Source organism: Podarcis filfolensis, assembly GCF_964270895.1.
Source record: "Podarcis filfolensis genome assembly, chromosome: 9".
Lineage (NCBI taxonomy): Eukaryota > Metazoa > Chordata > Lepidosauria > Squamata > Lacertidae > Podarcis > Podarcis filfolensis.
In genome coordinates this window covers 72,427,547-72,450,058 of record NC_139610.1, presented here as the reverse complement: position 1 = coordinate 72,450,058, position 22,512 = coordinate 72,427,547, and the positions used below count along the sequence as shown (strand labels likewise).

Here is a 22,512-nt window from a genome sequence, read left to right as displayed (position 1 = left end):
CGTGCAACCTTGCCATTCTCAGCACCATACTCTAACATGCTGAGCTATCCTGTGAGTCGCACTCTTGGTCCATCGAGCTCAGGATTATGAGCAACAGCTGGCAGCTGTTTGGGGTTTTAGACAGTAGCCTTTCGCAGGCCTGTCTGGAAGTGCCGGGAATTGTTTTAATTTTAATTTTTAATTAAATTTGTATACCACCCTTCATCCGTAGATCTCAGGGCTGTCCACAACATAAGTTTCCAGTTGAACCTGGAACCATCTACAGGCAAAGCAGATCCTCTGCTACTGAGGCACATTATTATTATTAATATTATTAAATAAAGCCACAGACTTGTAGAGTTGAAAAAGACCACGGGGGTCATCTAGTCCAACCCCCTGTCATGCAGGAATCTTTTGCCCAACGTGGACTCAAACCCACAACCCTGAGATTAATAATCTAATGAGTTACTGATTTATTGCAGTTGCTGTTATATTTGTGGCCTCTCCTTCCTTGGAGGTTTTTTTAGCAGAGCCTAGATGGCCATCTGTCATGTGTGATCTAGTTTAGGTTTCTGCAATGCAGGGGGTTGGACTAGATGACCTGGGGGTCCCTTTCAACTCTAACAATTCTACAATCCTATGATTGATTTATATTCTACAATCCCCCAGACTGGGAGTCCAAGCGCTTTACACAAATTAAAACAACACAGGTAAAAGGCAGAAGGCTGAAAATGTATTTTAAATAGGACTTAAACTGTAAAAGGATTAAAGCAATAGAAAAACAGATCTATTAAAAGGCTGATAGGAAAAGCAGTGCAGCACTATTTAAAATCCTGTTCCTTTAAAAACAAAAAAGGCAGACACCCCCCCAAATCTGGCTGGAATAAAACAGTCTCTACCTGCCAGCAAAAGGAGAGCAAGGATGGAGCCAATGTAGCCTCCCTAAGAAAGAAGTTCCAAAGTCTGGGAGCCACCACTGAGAAGGCCCTGTAAAAAAAAACTTGCCTTATACCAGGGCATCTCATTGTCCTGTCTATCTCATTATTGACTGCAGAGGCTGGCAGCCACAATCCTGGGTTTCAGGTAGGGACCATTCTCAGCCAGACCTGGAGAATCTGGTAGCAGGACTGAACCTGGGACCTTTCTCACAAAAAAACAGGTGCTCTCCCATCGCGATCGCATCCGCACCGGACATTCAAAGCACTTTTATACCCCTTTAACAGTTGTGGGGGATTCTGGAGGCTGTAGTTTGTTGAGGATCCTGAGAACTGCTGCTCTGTGAGAGGTCAGCACCCCAAGCAAACTACAGCTCCCAGGATCCTTTGCAAGGCGGGGAAAGAAAACCGTGGCTGTTAAAGGGACGCAGGAGTGCTTTAAAGGCACGGAGTGGGCGTGACCTGAGCTGTGTGGTTGTGTGAATTGAGCCCCAGCTCTTTGCCCCTCTGCTGCTGAGCCCCAGAGGCAGGCAGGGGCTGCCATTCTTTGCAACCTTCCCCTTCGCTTTACTGCCTCCCAGTGGCTTATAGCTTTCCCTCGGATCTGAGAGATGCTTCCAGGTGTGGAAGCATCGTCGGAGAGGCCGTTCCTTGCACACAAGGAGGTTTCTCGCTGTCCTCTTCTGCGGGTTATAAACGTGGGCAAGCAGAACTGGCAGGGAGCTCCTGCTTTTTGCCCTTGAGCCACAGCCTTGCCTACCCCCTCCTCTCTTTACCCCCTTCCTCCTGCTGCTGCCCTCCTCTGGGTGCCATACCTCTCTCAGTTCCTGCATTTTGCAAGGCTTTTTAAAGGAGAAAACAGCCAGCTTTGCCGGGTATCCAACCTAAAAGCACCGGCTGAAATGTGCAGGGTCGCTTTAATTGTTCAATTCTCTCCCCCCCCCTTTCTTCCTATAGACCAGCAGAGGCAGGAAAAAAAATGTTGAGATCCAGCAAAGTGCAGAGGCAGGCAGTGTCGTCTAGGGAAGGAGGGAGAGTCCAGGTTCCCGGACTAATCTGCTGTGCCACGGAATGCAAATTTGCAAGGAATTAGCTTCGCGAATCCTCCTGGCACCTTTTGGCTTGGGAAGCTGTTTTCTAAAGACCTCTGCGGACCGAGGCATCATCTCTCTGCCTCTCTCTAAACTGGATTTGAGGCTTGCCTTTCTGCAATCTGACGGGTCCGTTCTCTTTTTCCCACCCATCCGCCGCTCTCCAATTGGAATCGAGTTGGGGGGGGGGGGAGGAGAAGAGATGCCCAGGCTTGATTGATATTAATATTGAAGCCACGGCTGGGACCACGAGCTACTCCCTTGCCTGGCCACCTGGGTGCAAACTGTCACTGGAGGAACAAGTGTTGCTGGCTGGAGCCTTTAAGGGGAAGGAGATCTGCAAAGGGGAGAGAGCCCAGTCTTGCCTTTTGGCTCTACAGCATCTCCCTTTAAAGTTGCAGCCTAGGTAAGTTCTTTCTCTCTGATCTCTCTGAGAATAAACACACAATCTCCTGCCTTCGATTTGGGCGCTGCTGTTGCCGGGCGATGCGTCCCCTTCAACAGGTGATTCTGCGAACTCTTAATCCGCCAGCTTTTTAAATATTTAATTGCAGAGAGTAAGGCGATACTTTGTTGTTTTTCCTTACGAGCCGTTCTGCCTTAATAATGAAACATCTGGGTCGATTCCTATCCGGACGCTGAACGAAAAGGAAATGTATCAGGGTTATTAAAACAAGGTTGCTTGTGTTTGCTGCATAAGGAAATAAACCAAGGTGTGTGTGTGTGTGTGTCTGTGTGTTCTCAACTAATACATCCTAACAGCACAGATTTTTGCACACTGTTGATCCTGCCCAGGGTGACGTGTAGAATAAAGGAGGGGGGGGGACCCATCACCATCGATCATAGGATTAATTGATCGGCCAACTGCATGTAAAGTGCCAGTCCAATGCTGAAATATCTGCTCCCGGTGGCTTTGCAGCTGTGCAGCTTGGCTAATTAATCCACACAGGGTTATGTATGAGATGAATGAAAATTCAGAAGTGCCTAGCCGTTTGGGGTCCCCACCTCCCCTGAAAGGTACGACTTGTGTTTTGATGGGCAAGAATCTGAAGATTCTGCCTTACCTGCATTTCCAGCATAGAAATTCAGAGTTCTTTCTCGAGATCCGTGGCGTGGGAGTTTATCTGTTTGTTCATGGGGTGGGTGGGTGTGTTCACGTTTATCTATGGATGGATTGATGGATAGATTTTGGGTTTCACCCTGGCTGCCGCTCCCCACTTCCCTGGTGGCGTTAAAGTTCCTGTAGTCCCGAGATCTTCCTCCTCACGCTTCTGTCTGTACACAGCTTGCCAATATTAGGACACAGCTTCTCTGGAAATAATGTCCGTCCCTCTCCCAGTTCTATGAAGTACAGTGGGGAAATTCTGGTTGTCTAGTCTCTTGATGCTTTTTGCTTATTTAGCTCTTCCACAGCATTGCGGCCAGATTGATTCTTTCCCAAATCCCTGCTAATACATCTTCGTTTTGTGGCTTAATAGTTTCCGCTGAGTTGAAATGGCCACAAGTTTGGATCAAGGTGTCTTCTTCTTGTCGTTGTTATTTATCTCCCTTTCTGTATTATTACTTTCTTCTGCCTCACACACATCTAGGGACATGAATTTTTTATCTCAAATGGTTTTGCAACACCATCCTCTCTCTTTTTTTTGGTCCAAAATTCAGTATGTTTTGGATTTGTTAGTGTACCTTTGGCTATTACAGATGAAGATCAACATCTGCCTTGAATTCTGTCGTTAATTTAGTTTTAAGTGGGGATCTTCAGACAACCTGTTGCTGCAGGCACACCTGTGCCCTATCTTAGAATCAGTGTGAAGGTGGGTTTTTTTTTAATGTAGTGGCAGGTTCTTGTGCTTTTATTCATTTATTGGGGGGTGGGAATTATACGCATTTCTTCATCAGGGAAATGAAAAATGCTCGTTCAACAGGATGGCTTGTAGGACAGCTATACTGTGAATAATCTATATCATTTCGTTACCCCTATGTGATCCTGAGGGGTTTGGATAACTTCATTTCTGCTGTTGCTCACCGTTTAAATGTAGCGTGTTAAATTAGTTCCCCCCTTAGGACCTGAATGATCTCAGATCTTACAGTTTTTAGTAGCTTATGTGCAGGCGAGGATCCTACCAGATTGTGGCCCATGCAAAATTTACGTAGCAATTAAAAACCTGCAAGCTGCTGCATCCTCCTTATTTATTCCTAGTCGGCTCATATTATTGTTCCCATTTCATGGACAGGGTACTGTGAGGCTAAGACGACCCAACCAAGGAGCCTCTCCCACCCAGATCCTTCCTCCTGAGGATTTTATCCCCTGGGCTTCCACAGCCTAGCCTTTGAGTCAACAGAAGACATGGGATTAGCTCTCTGATTTTATGATGATTGCATAGGATGCTTGTCTGGGATCATAGTGTGAACACCGCGGTGGGAAAAAGTGTTCAGAGGTTGTGTGGCACAGATGATCACATTTCTTTTTTTTCTTTTTTTTTTTAAAAACCCTGTTTGGAAGCATGAAGGCTTGAGCCTTTTTAAAAACAAAACAGCAGAACACACAAAGCTGAGATACCTAAGAATCTCAGGTGTTTCTCCAAGGTCAATGCAACTTGCCAGGTACTTTTCAAAGCGTGGCTTTTGAGTTTTTATGTAGCAGAGCCTGTGGCTCTGGGGATGTTGCTGGACTCTTATTATTGAATAGGACTTTATTCGATATACGTCGTTCCATTTTAAAGTTTTTGTATTGGATCTGATTATTATAAGGCATGTGTTCTTCGTTGTATATTTTGTAGCTGTGTATCGCCTTGGGCATAGTAAGAAAGGCGGTATACAATTGAAAAGTGAAATGAAACATTTAATTCCCACGAACTCCACCTAGCCTAGTCCACTGGTCAGGGATGATGGCAGCTGCACATTCAGGGCAGCAGAGATAACCTTTCTGATAGGAATAATTATACTTCAGATCAGAATGCATTTCAGGGATTCATCCAGTCTTGCATTCTGTCCTCCACAAAGGCCAATCAGGTGGTTTGCTGCCTTGTTCCCCATCAGAAACCATGGACCTGCTTTTCTGAGTTTCCACTAGTAGACTTGACACCCGGTAAAATTCCCTTTAAAAGCGGGAAAAGGAGACCAGTGCGTTCCCATGGCCTTGACATTCGCCTGTCCCGTTAGTCTTGTCCCTGTCCCTTCCCGATCAAACTCGCAATTGTGAAAACTCACTATTGTCCGCTGCCAAAAAGAGGAGCGGTTGGCATGGTGGGTTTTCTCTGTGTCCCTGTAGTTCCTTCCTCCAGAGCTGTTGTTGTTTTTTGGGGGCGGAAAACTAGCCGGCCTTTGCTTCTTGGTGACACCTGTAAGGGAAAACCGGCCAAGATAGGGAGGATGGGAGAGGAGAGAGCGAAATAAAAAAATTAAAAACAAGCGTAGCTGCTTCCTTGTTGCTTTCAACGGCTGCCCAGTCTGCTCGGTGGTGGGGAGATGTTTCCCCCCCCCCCTTGGACTTTTCTCAGGGAGGCAGGCTTGCTCCAAAAAAGAGCCCCAGATCGCGGACACCTTTGCCTGGGCTCGCTTGGTTGTTGTTTTGGCGCTTGTCCCTAGCGTTGGCTGGAGCCGAGCAGCGGCTCCCATGAAGCCAGTTTCAGCAGCAACCTGCTTCTACTCCAGACACACTCCAGTGTGTGTGGGTGGATGTTTTTGCCTGCGAAGCGCTCAGCCGCTGGAGAATCCCCTCCCGTTTCTGCCGGTGGGGGATGAGATAAATTTTCCATTTTGCATCATTATACCTGTTTCTGCGCTCTCTGCCTTTAAAAATTCGTTCTGCAGGCGCTGTGTTCTGTGCACAGCCTCCCGGTGTATGTATGTGTGTGTGTGCTTGTGTGTGTGTGAGAGAGAGATCCTTCCTAGGCTCCTGTTACAGAGGGGAAACTGAGGCTGAGATGGGGCGGCGGTGCATTGCTCTAGGTGTGTGGCAGGAAGACTTGAACTCGAGTCGAACTCTATAGGGAGCGGGTGACGGTTGCCATCCTAGGAACGCAAAATTGGCAGGTCAGGCCAATTGTGTGCCGTTTTTTTGAGCGGCTTGATAGTTTTGCAGCTTTGTGAGGAATATCTGTCATCCGGCTTAGTACTGTCTGCACTGACTGACAGCTGCTCTTCAGAATTTCAAATGGGGGATTTCTCCCAGCCTTGCCTGGGGATCAAACCGGAGACCTTTTCTACCAGATGCTCTGCCCGTGAACTATGCCTTCGTTCAGAGCCAAATGCTCCCCTACCTAAACTGAGCCTAGAAGCGCTGGTTTTCCTCTTCCTGGCTCACCCCTGGAAGTGTAACAAAACCGATTTTGCCTCACATCATGTGCAGAGTGTTTCCCCGTCTTTACTGAAGAACTCCAGCTTTGATCATGTTGGTGTTCCCTGTCGCAGAATGTGATTTTTTTTTTGCAGTCAATGGAAAAGAAAGGGGGGGACACAATAAGGCTTCTGTTTCCTTCTCCCCTCAAACCTTCTTGCAAGGAATTGATCTCTGGTTTTACTTTCTTGGGTTCCATGATCACTGCAGATGGTGACAACAGTCACGAAATTAAAAGACGCCTGCTTCTTGGGAGCAAAGTGATGACAAACCTAGGCAGCATCTTAAAAAGCCGAGACATCACCTTGCCAACAAAGGCTAGTGTAGTTAAAGCTATGGTTTTCCCAGTACAGTGGTACCTCGGGTTAAGTACTTAAATCGTTCCGGAGGTCCGTTCTTAACCTGAAACTGTTCTTAACCTGAAGCACCACTTTAGCTAATTGGGCCTCCTGCTGCTGCTGCGCCGCCAGAGCACGATTTCTGTTCTCATCCTGAAGCAAAGTTCTTAACCCGAGGTACTATTTCTGGGTTAGCGGAGTCTGTAACCTGAAGCGTCTGTAACCTGAAGCATATGTAACCCGAGGTACCACTGTAGTGATGTATGGAAGTGAGAGCTGGACCATAAAGAAGGCTGATCGCCGAAGAATTGATGCTTTTGAATTATGGTGCTGGAGGAGACTCTTGAGAGTCCCATGGACTGCAAGAAGATCAAACCTCTTCATTCTGAAGGAAATCAGCCCTGAGTGCTCACTGGAAGGACAGATCCTGAAGCTGAGGCTCCAAGACTTTGGCCACCTCATGAGAAGAGAAGACTCCCTGGAAAAGACCCTGATGTTGGGAAAGATGGAGGGCACAAGGAGAAGGGGACAACAGAGGATGAGATGGTTGGATGGTGTTCTTGAAGCTACCAGCATGAGTTTGATCAAACTGCGGGAGGCAGTGGAAGACAGGAGTGCCTGGCGTGCTCTGGTCCAGGGGGTCACGAAGAGTCGGACACGACTAAACAACAACAAAAATATATTTCCTTCTTCAGAAGTCGCCTTATTAAGTAATTAAAAGGATCTATAACCCACCCTTTACCCGAAGGCACCAGGGCAAGAATGGGTACAACCTGAGCCAAAATCCAGCAATCATATTATATATTCCACATTTGAATTCTATTCCACACACGATGCTACATTTGAACATATGTCTTAGAATCAACAATCTTGTTTGGACATATGGGCCGCCTCCGCAAATATGTGTGTTTAAATCAGGATTCGTAGACCGTTCTTATTGTAAATGGGAGAGCGCATTTCTTTCTGTTGCATTTGCAATAAAAATAAGGGTTACAGATAATGTTAAAAGAGCGTAAAAAACAAAAGACAGACTTCCAGTTAAAATCACGGAAAGATGGAATTTGTAGAGTTGGAAGGGATCCCAAGGGATCTAGTCCAATCCCCTGAAATGCAGGAATCTCAACCAGATCATCCATGACAGACGGCTATCCAACCTCTGCTTAGAAACCTCCAAGGAAGGAGAGGTCACCATCTCTTGTGGGTGTCTGTTCCACTGTCAAACAGCTCATACTGTCAGTTACAAAGAAACCAGCAACAATGTCAGATTTCCAGATGCCCAGTATTTATATGATAGTTCAGTTGGCTGAGCATCTCAGGTTCACAAGTTCGAGCCCCACGTTGGGCAAAAGATTCCTACATTGCAGTGGATTGGTCTAGATGAATCTGGGGGTCCCTTCCAACTCTACAGTTCTATGGTTCAACAACAACAACAACAACAACAACAACAACAACAACAACAACAACAACATATTATTTATACCCTGCCCATCTGGCTGGGTTTCCTCAGCCACTCTGGGGGGCTTCCAGCAAAATACAATAACTTATTAAGCATTAAAAGCTTCCCTAAACAGGGCTGCCTTCAGATGTCTTCTAAAAGTTTGGTAGTTATTTCTCTCTTTGACATCTGGTGGGAGGGCGTTCCACAGGGCACGTGCCACCACCGAGAAGGCCCTCTGCCTGGTTCCCTGTAACTTGGCTTCTCGCAGGGAGGGAACCGCCAGAAGGCCCTCGGCGCTGGACCTCAGTGTCCGGGCTGAATGATGGGGGTGGAGACGCTCCTTCAGGTATATCCCAGCTTTTTCTCCAAGGAGCTCACGGTGGAACAGATGGTTCTCCCCCTACCCCATTTAATCCCCTGGTCCAAGGTCACCCAGTGAGCTTTGTGGCCGAGTGGGGATTTGAAACCTGGTGTCTCCCAGGTCCTAGTCCGACACTCTAACCGACCTCGCAGGGTCCTTGCAGGGATTAGCTGAGGAGTGGGTGTGAACGATGTACTCCCTGGAGAAAAAGGGTGGAGATGGATGCAATATATAAGACCCTCTACTTACCGGCTTAAAAAAGCCGGAGGAGCCAGCCAGATAGAGATGTCAGTCACCAATCTGATGTCCAGAGATCTCAACATGGTCGCAGTCAGATCTGCGGCAGTCGCAAAAAGGCTCCTGGCGCCTGGCTAATTTCAAACACAGATTCTGACCCCAGTGGGTCTCCACCCCATCAGTCATATTAGACATTCAGCCCCAGATTTAAATGCTGCCAAGCGCAAGGCCCGCTTGCGGAGAGAGAAATTGAGAGGGCATGGCTGACGGGGACCGATGGGAGCTGTAGACCGAAACATCCGGAGGGCACCAGGTTGGGCAAGGCTGCTCTAGAGAGAGGCAGCGAGGTGTAATGGTTAGAGTGCTGGACTAGGACCTTGGGAGACTGGGGTTCAGATCTCCACTTTGGACCAGCCACTGCCTCTCTGCCTAATCCACCTCAAAAGGTAGTTGTGGAGGTCAAATGAAGATGAGTACCCCCCCACATACATACACAGTTAATAGTGTATATATTTCAATGCTTTCCACTAACTATCCCAGTGCAGTTGTACCTTGGTTGTCGAATGCTTTGGTACTCGGACATTTTAGCTCCCGAACACCGCAAACCCAGAAGTAAGTGTTTTGGTTTGTGAATGTTTTTTTTAGGAAGCCGAATGTCCGATTCGGCTGTTCGCATTGTTTCTGGGTCCAATCAGCCAATCCGAAGCCGTGCCTTGGTCTGCGAACATTTTGGAAGCCAAACGGACTCACAGAACGGATCCCGTTCGATGACCAAAGTACGACTGTACAAGTGTTAAGTACCGGTAGCTACAGGGACCCCCTGGGATTTAAGCGCTGGATCTCTTGGATCCCATTTGAACCACACTGGTTACTTCTTAGTCCTTTGGTATAGAGGCTAGGTTTTGGGACAAATAGTGGCACGTTTTTGCTAAAAAGACCAAAGATTTTGCATGTTGAGAGCTTCAGGAATTCTAGAGTTGAATGCTACCCATGTCTGATGGCTTGTCCTGCATCCTCCTGCCACCTCTCTTTGACTTGGATTCGATTTTCGAATTTCCCTTTATTTTATTTTTTTTATAAAATATTTATTGAGATTTTACAAAAACAAAGGTTTACAGACTACAAAAGAAACATATGAAAAGCAAAAGATAAAAAAGACATACAAAAATACATAAAAAATAAAAAATAAAAAATAAAAATACAAAATACAAAAAACGAATAGGTAAGAAAGAATTAAAAACAAATCCATTTTTTTATATCTTTAAACTCATTAGCTTGTTTCCTTGACCTCCTCACACCTCCCCTTTTTGTATTCCCATTTACATAATCAAATCAGCAAATCCTTACCCTCTTTCATTTATCTTAACTCTATATCTTAACATATTATAACTCTATATTTTCATCCATTATCAATTCATTTTTGCATATTCTTATTAACTTTGTTGCTAATGCCACTTATTTTCAATCCAACATCATTTTAACATTCATTAATTTTACAGTGTTTCTGCAGATAGTCTTTAAACTTCTTCCAATCTTCTTCCACCGACTCTTCTCCCTGGTCTCGGATTCTGCCAGTCATTTCCGCCAATTCCATATAGTCCATCACCTTCATCTGCCACTCTTCCAGGGTGGGTAAATCTTGTGTCTTCCAATACTTTGCAATAAGTATTCTTGCTGCTGTTGTTGCATACATAAAGAAAGTTCTATCCTTCTTTGGCACCAATTGGCCGACTACGCCCAGGAGAAAGGCCTCTGGTTTCTCGAATTTCCCTTTACAATCGCAACTAGAGCAGGTCTTTTGCCCAACGTGGAGCTTGAACCCATGAACCTGAGATTAAGAGTCTCATGCTCTGCCAATTGAACTATCATATATCATCCTTCCTTGGGTGGCCATCTGTCATGGATGGTCTAGTTGAGATTCCTGCATCGCAGGGAGTTGGACCCTTCTGTAAATTCTGTGGTTCCATGATTTTAACTGGAAGTCTGTCTTTTGCTTTGCGCTCCTTTGACATTATCTTTAACCTCCATTGGATTTTACCTCTTGCTGGATCCAGGGCCGCAGGAATTGCTTAAGGGACTCTGGCATCAAGCAGACCAACCCCACAGCACACAAACACACCCCACATGCTTAAGAGCATAAACAGGTACATCTTCAAAGGTGATGAAAGCTTCAGAATGAGGGTGCCGAATGCACTTCTGTGGGGAGGGAATTCCACAAGATTAGAGTTTGCTGCGTATTGGATCTCTCTCTCTCCCTCCCTCCCTCAGATAGTCTCCCTCCTTAAAAAAATAAAATAAAATGCAATTCCTTCTTCTGATGTATTGAATTATTATTATTATTATTATTATTATTATTATTATTATTATTAACAACGTTGGGCTTAAACGGTCTTAGCAATGGACACTTCAGATTCTCCTTTCCCGTCCCTTATCAGCTGCAAACTTGCCAGAGTTTTTGCGTTCCTTTTCGGTCTTCTTTGGGCAGGACTTAATGAGGGGCTCGCTTTGCTGTGTTCTCGCTGTATATATACTTATATATCACACCATAAAAAAACACACCATGGGAACTAGTTCACCCACCACGGAACTACAACTCCCAGTACCATTAACAAACTACAGTTCTCAGGATTCTTGGCGGGGGTGGAGAGAGAGAAATGTGCTTTAAATGTATGCTGTGGGTGGATGCGACCTACCAGTTTGTGGCAGCTCAGTGTTTTGCTGCCATACAGATCTGCACTGGAAACTGCCAGTGCTGTAATATTGATTGATTTTATTCTATTTCTGTGCCGCTTTTTATTCAAATAAATCGCAAAGCGGCTTACAAGCAAAAGATAAAAATAACATAATGGAAATCTGCAGTGGGTAGAGCATGAGACTCTTAGTCATGGGTTTGAGCCCCACATTGGGCAAAAGAATCCTGCATTGCAGGGGGTTGCCCTAGATGACCCCCGAGGTCCCTTCTGTTATGTACTGAAGTTCTCACCCTGGGCCAGCAGGGGGATACTGTAGATAGTTTTCACTCAGGTCCACATATGCAAATAAGGGATTGAAAGTGACGTTCAGTGATTGGATAGTTACAGAAAGTTGTTACTGTTGCTTTGTAGTTGAGCTCTATATAAGCAGATTGGCTGAACCCTTCAGTTCAGTTCTGTTCTGGCCTGTGAATAAACAAGAGCTGTTTGAAGAATCGCTGTGTCGTCTGATATGTTCACCCACAACTTAACACCTTCCAACTCTACAGTTCTGTGATTCCTTTTGTACGCTCGATGCCATTTGGGTGCCATTTGAGCCCTGTCCTTTCTTCCCATCGCCCAGAAGGAGGCAACTCCCCTGGAATTGCTCCTTCCTTCCATTTCCAACATAACTCAAGTCTAAGATAGTTGGGACGCGGGTGGCGCTGTGGGTTAAACCACAGAGCCTAGGGCTTGCCGATTGGAAGGTCGGCAGTTCGAATCCCCGTGACGGGGTGAGCTCCCGTTGTTCAGTCCCTGCTCCTGCCAGCCTAGCAGTTCGAAAGCATGTCAAAGTGCAAGTAGATAAATAGGTACTGCTTCGGCGGGAAGGTAAACGGCGTTTCTGTGAGCTGCTCTGGTTCGCCAGAAGCAGCTTAGTCATGCTGGCCACATGACCCAAAAGCTGTACGCCGGCTCCCTCGGCCAATAAAGCGAGATGAGCGCTGCAACCCCAGAGTCGGTCACGACTGGACCTAATGGTCGCAGGTCCCTTTACCTTTACCTTTAAGATAGTTGCAATTTCCACTTTCTGCAGCCTGTTCCTCTTTGCACCAGCTGTGGACCACCTGTTCCCTCTCACTTTTCAAAACGGCACTTTCTTCTTCCACCAACAACTGAGCCTTTATGTTCCCGCTTTCCCTTTTCACGCACAGACTTCGTCATTCCGTCCCGGTGCTTTTATTTCAACTCGTGGCAATTGGCTTCTCTGCCAAGTCTTCGCCAACGGGCGCGGAGAAGCTATTTTTGCTCTTCCCGCTGGCTCTCCGGCTCCCGTGGGCTCCATTTGCAGACGCGCACAGCAGCTGCTACGACCGGGATCCTGCCGGGCTGCAACTTCCTCTGTGGCAAAGGGGAAACGTAAAGCGAATGGAACGATGCTTTCTAATGGGTCCAAGTGGCGGCTTTTGAACTGTGTGCTCTTCGTTAGGGATGCTTGCACGCACTTTCAAAAGAGAGATGGAGATTGCTTGGCTGCATCTGTGAAACCATATCCAGTAGCAAAGGATATCTAACTACGTTTCAGGTGCCTTGTGGTCTGAAGTTCATTTTTTGTTCCACACACTCCATGCCCATTTCCCATTATTAGAGACACGTGGAGGATAAGTGATTTTCCTTGGTATCAGTTGGTGAATCTGAACTACACCAAAATGTTCTACATCAGCATCAGCGATGACAAGACAGAAATTTTTTTTTTCTTTCCAGTAGCACCTTAAAGACCAACTAAGTTAGTTCTTGGTATGAGCTTTCGTGTGCATGCACACGAAAGCTCATACCAAGAACTAACTTAGTTGGTCTTTAAGGTGCTACTGGAAAGAATTTTGTTTTGTTTTGTTTTGACTATGGCAGACCAACACGGCTACCTATCTGTGACAAGACAGAAGTTCTGTTTTTGGGGGACTGGAGGTGGGCAGGTGTGGAGGACTCCCTGGTCCTGAATGGGGTAACTGTGCCCCTGAAGGACCAGGTGTGCAGCCTGGGAGTCATTTTGGACTCACAGCTGTCCATGGAGGTGCAGGTCAATTCTGTGTCCAGGGCGGCTGTCTACCAGCTCCATCTGGTACGCAGGCTGAGACCCTACCTGACCGCAGACTGTCTCACCAGAGTGGTGCATGCTCTAGTTATCTCTCGCTTGGACTACTGCAATGCGCTCTATATGGGGCTACCTTTGAAGGTGACCCGGAAACTACAATTAAAGCAGAATGCGGCAGCTAGACTGGTGACTGGGGGCAGCCACCATGACCATATAACAGCGGTCCTGAAAGACCTACATTGGTTTCCAGTACGTTTCCGAGCACAATTCAAAGTGTTGGTGCTGACCTTTAAAGCCCTAAACGGCTGCAGTCCAGTATATCTGAAGGAGCGTCTCCACCCCCGTTGTTCGGCCCAGACACTGAGGTCCCACTCCAAGGGGCTTCTGCTAGTTCCCTCCCTGTGAGAAGTGAAGTTACAGGGAACCAGGTAGAGGGCCTTCTGGTGGCGCCTGCCCTCAGGAATGCCCTCCCATCAGATGTCAAGGAAATAAACAACTACCAGACTTTTAGAAGACGTCTGAAGGTAGCCCTGTTTAGGGAAGTTTTTAATGTTTGATGTTTTATCGTGTTTTTAATATTCTGCCCAGAGTGGGCAGGAATAAATAATAAATTATTTATTTATTTATTTATTTATTTATTTATTTATTTATTTATTTATTTATTTACATTTGCTGTCGTCTGTCCGGAGTGATGGCTGTTGTGAGTCTGAAGTTGTTGTGAGTCTGAAGTTGATCTCTTGCTGGTGGCTCCAGCAGGGAAACCATGGGATTCAGTGGTTTGTAGAAGTTCCTTCTTGGGGCTTCAGTTTCCCGCAATATGCAGTTTTCTTGCTTCCTCTAGAGTCACTTTTGCCAGCCTAGAGTTTCCTATTTATTTCATTTATCTATTTTGACAACGTATATACCACTCAACTGCAGCAATCTTTACAAGCAACTCGGTCCAGTGGAAACAAAAGCAGTTAAGTTCATAAAATGCTTGCTGGAATGAAAAGTGTTCGGTGTGATGGACATTTAATGTATTGCAAAATTTGTTAGGATGCTTTAACCTTTCTCTTCTGCATATCTGGGCCCATTGCAAAGCACAGCTAATACATAAACACACACACCAGAAATGGAGTGTAAACTTAATTGCTAAATGTTAGGAAATGAACTTGCACTCATTTAGCGCCTTTTTTTTTTAGTCCAGTACTGTAGTGTCCTGTCCCTGCAGCTTCCCTCTCCTTTTATTTTTCTGTCCTCCTCCTACCCTGTTCAAAATTCGTTTCCTACCCCCGTTCAGTTGGCATTTCAGCAGGCAGAGATCCATCCAGTCCAGGGGTCAGCAGACTTTTTCAGCAGGGGGCCGGTCCACTGTCCCTCAGACCTTGTGGGGGGCCAGACTATATTTTGGGAAGGAAAAATAATGAACGAATTCCTATGCCCCACAAATAACCCAGAGATGCATTTTAAATAAAAGGGCACATTCTACTCGTGTAAAAACATGCTGATTCCCGGACCGTCCACAGGCCGGATTTAGAAGGTGATTGGGCTGGATCCGGCCCCCGGGCCTTCGTTTGCCTACCCATGCTCCAGTTCGTCTCTCATTGGGCAGGATTGCTGAATCATTTCTTCCAAATCCTTTTCATTTCCTCTGTGCCCGCAGAGCTTTGAGCTGTAGCAGTATTCAAATCTTTCCTTCCTCTTTGCATATTAGATTGTTCTCTCTCTCTCTCTCTCTCTCTCTCTCTCTCCAGCTTTCTCTCTTCATAAAATGCCTCTTCTTTTCTCCCTAGAGGGAATTTGAGCTCTTTCTGATCTCTGCTTCTGGGGCACATAGCTTATTGCAAGACCCTGGCCTCCACGTGCCCCCCTTGCCCATCCCTTTCTACCTGAACTCCTCTGTGACCCTTCCTAACTTGGCTACAGCCCTCTCTTCTTTGAGTTTTGCATCATCCTTTGAAGCTGTCTAGGTTTGTATAGTTAAAACTATGGTTTTCGCAGTAGTGATGTATGGAAGTGAGAGCTGGACCATAAAGAAGGCTGATCGCCGAAGAATTGATGCTTTTGAATTATGGTGCTAGAGGAGACTCTTGAGAGTCCCAAGGACTGCAAGAAGATCAAACTGATCCATTTTTCAGGAAATCAGCCCTGAGTGCTCACTGGAAGGACAGATCCTGAAGCTGAGGCTCCAAGACTTTGGCCACCTCATGAGAAGAGAAGACTCCCTGGAGAAGACCCTGATGTTGGGAAAAATGGAGGGCACAAGGAGAAGGGGACGAGATGGTTGGACAGTGTTCTTGAAGCTACCAGCATGAGTTTGAGCAAACTGCAGGAGGCAGTGGAAGACAGGAGGGCCTGGTGTGCTCTAGTCCAGGGGGTCACGAAGAGTCAGACGCGACTAAACGACTAAACAACAATACCTGGGTACCAAAGGCTGTTAGAGTCCTCACTATTACTGTGACACAGCAAGGGGGGGCGGGCATGAGGTCACTTGCCTGTTTAAACTGGAACGTTGCTTTGCAGAAGGATCGTAAAGAACTGGGAAGTACCCAGGAGGTCATAGAATTGTGGACTTGGAAGGGACCCCAAGGATCATCCATCCCAACCCGCTGCAATGCAGAAATCTCAGCTAAAGCACCCATGACAGTTGGCCATCCAGCCTCTGCTTATAAACCTCCAAGGAAGTCACACACAACCTCCTGAGGGAGGCTGTTCCAGCAGCTCTTCCTGTCAGGAAGTTCTTCCTGATGTTTAGTCGGAATCTCCTTCCTTGTAACTTGAAGCCATGGGTTCGAGTCCTACCCTCCGGAGCAGGAGAAAACAAGCTTGCTCCATCTTCCATGTGACAGCCCTTGAGATATTTGAAGATGGCTCTCATATCTCCTCTCAGTCTCCCCTTTTCCGGCATAATAATAATAATAATAATAATAATAATAATAAATTTTATTTATACCCCGCCCTCCCCAGCTAAGACTGGGCTCAGGGCGGCTAACACCAGGTATAAAAAACAATTGATTAAAATACAACTTAAAAACAAGATTAAAATACAACATTAAAATGCAGCCTCATTTCAGTAGAAACTCAAATCAAAAACTTTTCTGGGGATGAAAACGTCAAATTTTCACCAAGGCCAACTATTCAGACTGGTCCTACGTGGGCCAGAAAAAAGCCAGGGAAGTCCCCAAATAGGAGTTCCGTCATAGAAGCAGAAAGGAAAATGGAAAGCGGGGAAGGGGATCAAGTGGATTCCAAGCCAAAGGCCAGGCAGAACAACTCTGTCTTACAGGCCCTGCAGAAAGAAATCAGATCCCCCAGGGCCCTGGTCTCATGAGAAAGAGCGTTCCACCAGGCCGGAGCCAGTGTTGAAAAGGCCCTGCCTCTGGTTGAGGCTAATCTGGCTTCTTTAGGGCCCAAGTCCCTCAACTGTTCCTCATCAGGCTTGGTTTCCAGATCCTTGATCATCTTGGCCGCTCTCCTCTGTACACATTGCAGCTTGTCAACGTCCTCCTTAAATTGTGGTGCCCAGAACTGGACCCAGATGTGGTCTTACTATCTCAACCCCAGCTCATTGTAGGAGCTGCAATATGGGATGCCTGGCCTTTGCTTCCATTGCCTGGGATGCTGTCGTGGTTGCCTTCTGTGTCTGCCGCTGAAAAGTTGTGTAGAAGCCATGGTGGGGTCGGAGGGAGGGCAGGTTCTGATGTTGTGCATTGAACAGTTACGATGCCTGGTTTGCACTGGAAAACTTTACGGTCCCAAAAATCTACAGACAACTCCCGTCACCGATTTATTGCAAACTTAGAAAAGAGGAACAGAACAAATGGAGGAATGAAGAGCACACATACAGAGAGAAGCAGGCACACGACCGGAAGCAATCTGATACTGACGCAAGAAGGGCTTTTACTCTTGCTAGAAGCTCAGCCTTGCCCTCACCGGTTCTGGAAGGCTCCTATAGAAGAGTCTTATACACACAGAGACTTTATGCCTGCCCATTAGGGGAAATAGGAAGCCCCAAACATATTTTTTTGATGTCCTTTTTATGTTGAGATTCGTAGAGACACCACTGATCCTTTGCTGAAGAGGCTCGCCGATCTTTCAGACGAGTCTAAATTTAATTCTCTCCTCTTAGGCAAAGATCACAAGACGACCTGGCTGGTAGCCAGATTCTGCACCCAGATTTGTAGGCACAGATCATCCTCTAGAATAAAATAGCTTACTAGGGAAATGCTGAAGTTGCCCTTTGGGGCGCCTCAGGGTCAATTTTTTATGGTAGCCCAAATCTTGTGCGGGTGTATGGATATATCTCAATTTTAACTCACGAGCTATTGCTGCAATCTGCTCTGATTGTGTATTTTATCTTTATGAACGCTATTTTTATTGTATTATGTTATGTGAGCTGGTATTTGACCATAATAAATTATCTATCTAATTTGATGCTGGCATACTCTTTAAAAAAACAAAAAACACCAGCACATCTATATCCAAAAACAGCAAGCAGGAGCTGGGTTGCTTTGAGATTGGTGCAGGTCCAGCTACCCAGGTGCCTGGCATGTTTTGTAGCTGATGTGGGTCCAGTTATGATCACATGAAGATCTGTGGATCTCAGGTTGGCGACTGACCTCTCCACCTGGCTGGCCCTTCTAGCTTTCTTAAGCAGGTGAGCAGAAGAGCTTTTTATATCCCACCTTTTTCTCCAGGGAGTACGTGGCCGTCTCCTTCCCGCTCAGTTAATCCCCGCAACAACTCCGTGAGGTAGGTTAAGACTGACTCCAAGGTCACCCTTCATGGCTGAGTGGGGATTTGAACCCTGATCTCCCAGGTCCTAATCCGACACCCTAACGCCACTGGCCTCCTAGAGTACTGCCTGAGGCAGCTTCCCCAGTGTGCTTAAGGATAGGGCCGGCCGTCTGCCTTAATGGCTTTGCAAGAACGACAAGCTGGAAGTGTGATGAATAATAACAAGAAAGAGGGAAATTAAAACCCTTGTTGCTCCTTCGGGATGGAGAGAGGAGTCCCCTCTGCTGGTTCCCGTGCTATTTTTAAAAAACGGAGGCGGCTTCTTTCTGCAAAGCAATCCCTTTAGTGCCTGCAGAGAGCGATCCTGGCAGGGGGTCTACTGTAGCCGGCGCCTGGCTGGGTTGGGAAATGAGAGGGGCTCAGAGCCTGAGCTGCGAAACCTCCCTTTCACTCTTCTCCCTTGCCTGTGAAATCAGAGCAACCAGAAAGTCGTGTTGAAAAATAATACAACTTTTGAGCTGTCTGCCCTCTGAAATGGCAACGATGCATTCCGTCTTGGCGACTGTAGCCCTGGTTTAAGGAGCCGTTTTGAGCCTAGCTTATACAGTCATACCTCAGATTACAGACGCTTCAGGTTGCGTTTTTTTGGGTTACGGACTGCTGAAATCCGGAAGTACCGGAATGGATTACTTCCGGGTTTCGGCGGTTGCACCTGCACACAAGCACTAAATCGCGCTTTGCACATGCGCAGAAGCGCTGAATCACAACATGCGCAGACGTGGGTTGCAAATGCTGCGGGTTGCGAACGTGCATCCCGCACGGATCACGTTCGCAACCCGAGTGTCCACTGTATAGTAAGTTGAGTTTCTAACCCTGCCTGTAGGGTGGTCCTACTAAAGGAGCAAAGGGACGCGGGTGGCGCTGTGGGTTAAACCACAGAGCCTAAGACTTGCCAATCAGAAGGTCGGCGGTTCGAATCCCCGCAACGGGGTGAGCTCCCGTTGCTTGGTCCCTGCTCCTGCCAACCTAGCAGTTCAAAAGCACCTCAAAGTGCAAGTAGATAAATAGGTACCACTCCAGCGGGAAGGTAAACGGCGTTTCTGTGCGCTGCTCTGGTTCTCCAGAAGTGGCTTAGTCGTGCTGGCCACATGACCTGGAGGCTGTATGCCGGCTCCCTCGGCCAATAAAGCGAGATGAGTGCTGCAACCCCAGAGTTGGCCACGACTGGACCTAATGGTCAGGGGTCCCTTTACCTTTACCTTAGTAAAGGAGCAAAACTGATTGGGTGTGTTTTCGGCTTAGGGAGCGAGCAGCCCAGATTCGGCCTAGATGCATCCCCCCCCCGACTGTCTCCGAACCGAAATCTCATTGTGAGACGCAGAGCTTGGCAAGATCAATAAACGAACCACCTTAGGGGGTTAAGCAACCAATTGCAGAATTTTAGAACTATCCAAAGACGAGGCTGTTTCTTGTCCCCTGCGGTTGCTGTGGGATTGTTGGAGGGGGCAGCAAGCTGGACCCCTTCTCAGAGATGGCTCCGTTGTGGATGCTTTTGCCCTCTGCCAATAATAATAATAATGATAATAATAAATTTTTATTTATATCCCCCCCTCCCCAGCCGAAGCCGGGCTCAGAGCGGCTAACGACAATAAAAGTAACACAACACTCTAAAATCAATTCATTTTAAAATCATTTCAAAATCAAATCAAATCAAGTTCAAAATCAAATTAATGGCAACCAAGGTATGAGCTAAAGGAGGTAGGTAGGAGGGAGGGAGACTGACAGGCAGGCGCCCCCGGGTCCTCCTGACTGGGTGTTGCTGTTTCCGCGTCCTCTTCGTTTTCATGGGCGGGTGTTTTTCCTCCTTAGCCGTGGCTCTGAGTGATGCCGCACAATATGAGGGAGGCCTGACCTACTTAGCGAGCTTGTACAGCATTTCTTATTTCTCATTAGCGAGGCTTCTCCTTCCCTGTTTCTGTCAATCTCTTCAGCCGCAAAAGAAGCAAAAGTGGGTTAGGGCTTGAAGTTTGACAAAGGTGTGCTGGCAGCGGAGATGTGTTTGGCACCGGGAAGGAGGGAAAAGCTTCCTGATGCAATTTTTTCAGCGGAAATCAGAACAGAATTAATGATCATTCACATGAGCTTAGCTCCTCTGCTGGGGAAATACAGCGATGTCTTGACCCAAGCAAAACTGTTGGCATTTTCCCATTCTTAAGATCTGTGACATAGTTAGTGAGTAGTTCATAAAGTGAGTAGTTCAAAATGTTGGTGCTGACCTTTAAAGCCCTAAATCAGGGGTAGGCAACCTAAGGCCCATACAAAGACACACAACTTATAAAACCGCTAAACTCCACCTTCCCACCGTCCTGGTGGTACGAAATAACCGGCCAAATGTAGGCACAAACCCTCTCTTTCCTTAACTGTCCACCTGTTGAATCCTGGGCCAACAGCCAAAAAAAGGCCAAAATATGGATGAATAAAGACTGTCCAGCATCTTGCATCCGGAAGAGGCTGCTGTCTGTGAGCCTGTTCACTGTTCCTTGAGGAAGTGGACCTCACCCTTTCAGAAACAGACCTTGTCTCAGAAGTTATTTAAGCAGCGGCTGCACGGACCCCCTAATAGGATATTGCAAAAGCAAATTTGCAGTGTCGGTTCAGGGTTGGACACTGGAAGGTGCACCTCCCATCTCCCACTTTTTGGAAAGGGGCACGCAGGATAGAGACGGCAAAGACAGAGGCTTAGCGAAATATTGTGGGCAAATCATTCTATGCATTAATCAGATACCTTGGTACTCGAATGCAGCAAACCCAGAAGTAAGTGTTCCGGTTTGCGACCATTTTTCTACAGCCAGTCGGAACCCGCGCCTTGGTTTTCGAATGGTTCCGGAAGCCAAACAGACTCCCAGAATGGACTAAATTCAAGAACCAAGGTACCACTGTATTGTGAAGGCCCACTAAGGCATTGACAGCAAATTCCTTTGTCTCCCCCCTGCCCTTGTTGTAATTTAGAGCTGTTTGCACCCAGCAATCTGTTGCAAAATGTAGGGTTAGGGTGGGTTTTGAACCTAGAGGACCTGGGTTCAAATCTCACCTTGGCCCCAAGGCTCAGCTACTCCCAGTATCCTCTGCAGCGTGGAAGGAGCTCCTCAGATATTGCATGGCTTTGTTGTGATCCCTAATGGTACCACAACAACTGTTTGGGGTTGTGTCTTGTGCTGGCCTCGGGCCTAACGTTGCGTTCCAGGACAGTTGCATTTCTAAATCAGTGAGCGGATAATACATTCACCTTTTGCACTGGAGAGAATTGGTTCCCCTTTGGGCAGCGGTAGAGCATTTGCTTGGCATGCAGAAGGTCTCAGCCAGGTGCAATTCCGAGCATCTCAAGGAAGGACCAGGAGAGACTCAGGCCAGAGAATCCCGGAGAGCTGTTGCCAGTCAGAGTTGACGGTATGTTGCTAGATGAACCAAAGGCCACACCAAGTCAGTTTCATGTGTTTTAAAACCAAAGGGTGTCACTGAAGTGCCACAGAATTGTGGGTGGCAAGAAGACAAGACTGTGACCCCATTCTGTGCCTGCCCCGAAGCTTTGTGCCCTTCCTTTCCCCGAGGCCTGCTCTTCTTTCCGAATCTCATTGTGCTCATCCATCACCCCTATCGCGGTGAGATTTCTAGCAGCCCATTTGCCTGGAAATGAAGACAAAAGTTCGGGACGAATCCAGATAGGATTCAACTTGCACATGGAACGTCTAAGAGTTGCCATTTCGGTAAAAACACGTCGACTTTAGTCTACTTTTTCACGAAGCACGCTCACCTGGTGCCTTTATAGCATGTATTTAGGCACCAAGCAAAAACCTTATTCTATAACCAGGCTTTTGACTGTCTGTGGCCTTTTAGAAGTGGGTGAGATGTTTTTAATCCATTTCTTTTCCCTCTTGGGTTTAATGAATCTCTGTGGGAGGTTTTGCCTGTCTGTTTGGTTGGTTGTAAGTTGTTTTTGGGAGATAAAGTGAATACTAATAATAATGAATACTAATAAATAAAGGCTTATGGAAACCCCTATAAAATGGGGAGTTTTGCAGGGCCGTTGGAAAGGTGGCTTAACTGTAAATGATTTTGGGCATCTGAATAAAAGGACGTGAGGGGTGGAAACAACAGCATGGAACTGGGGAGGTATTCCCTTCAGGTTGCCCCCAAGTTAGAAATGCTTCTGTGAAGTATTCGGGGAATGCAAGGTTGTCTTTTTATGTTGGGGATATAGCAGAGCTCAGGAGACTGGAATTTGCAGGTTTTGTTATGTTTTTAATATCAAGGAAGCTG

The 22,512-nt window shown here is 46.7% G+C and overlaps 1 protein-coding gene across 5 annotated transcripts in view; it reads left to right on the top strand.

Moving 5' to 3' along the window:
- SLC4A11 (solute carrier family 4 member 11) overlaps positions 1-22,512 on the top strand; it is a 234,448-nt gene that overhangs the window by 87,557 nt on the left and 124,379 nt on the right. The window contains exon 1 of one of the 5 annotated variants that reach the window (XM_083571211.1): positions 1,932-2,411. The exons of the other annotated variants lie outside the window; for them this stretch is intronic. The gene's annotated coding sequence lies outside the window, so the exon portion shown is untranslated. Of the gene's footprint in view, positions 1-1,931; positions 2,412-22,512 lie in introns of those variants that run through there. 5 annotated transcript variants of the gene reach the window in all.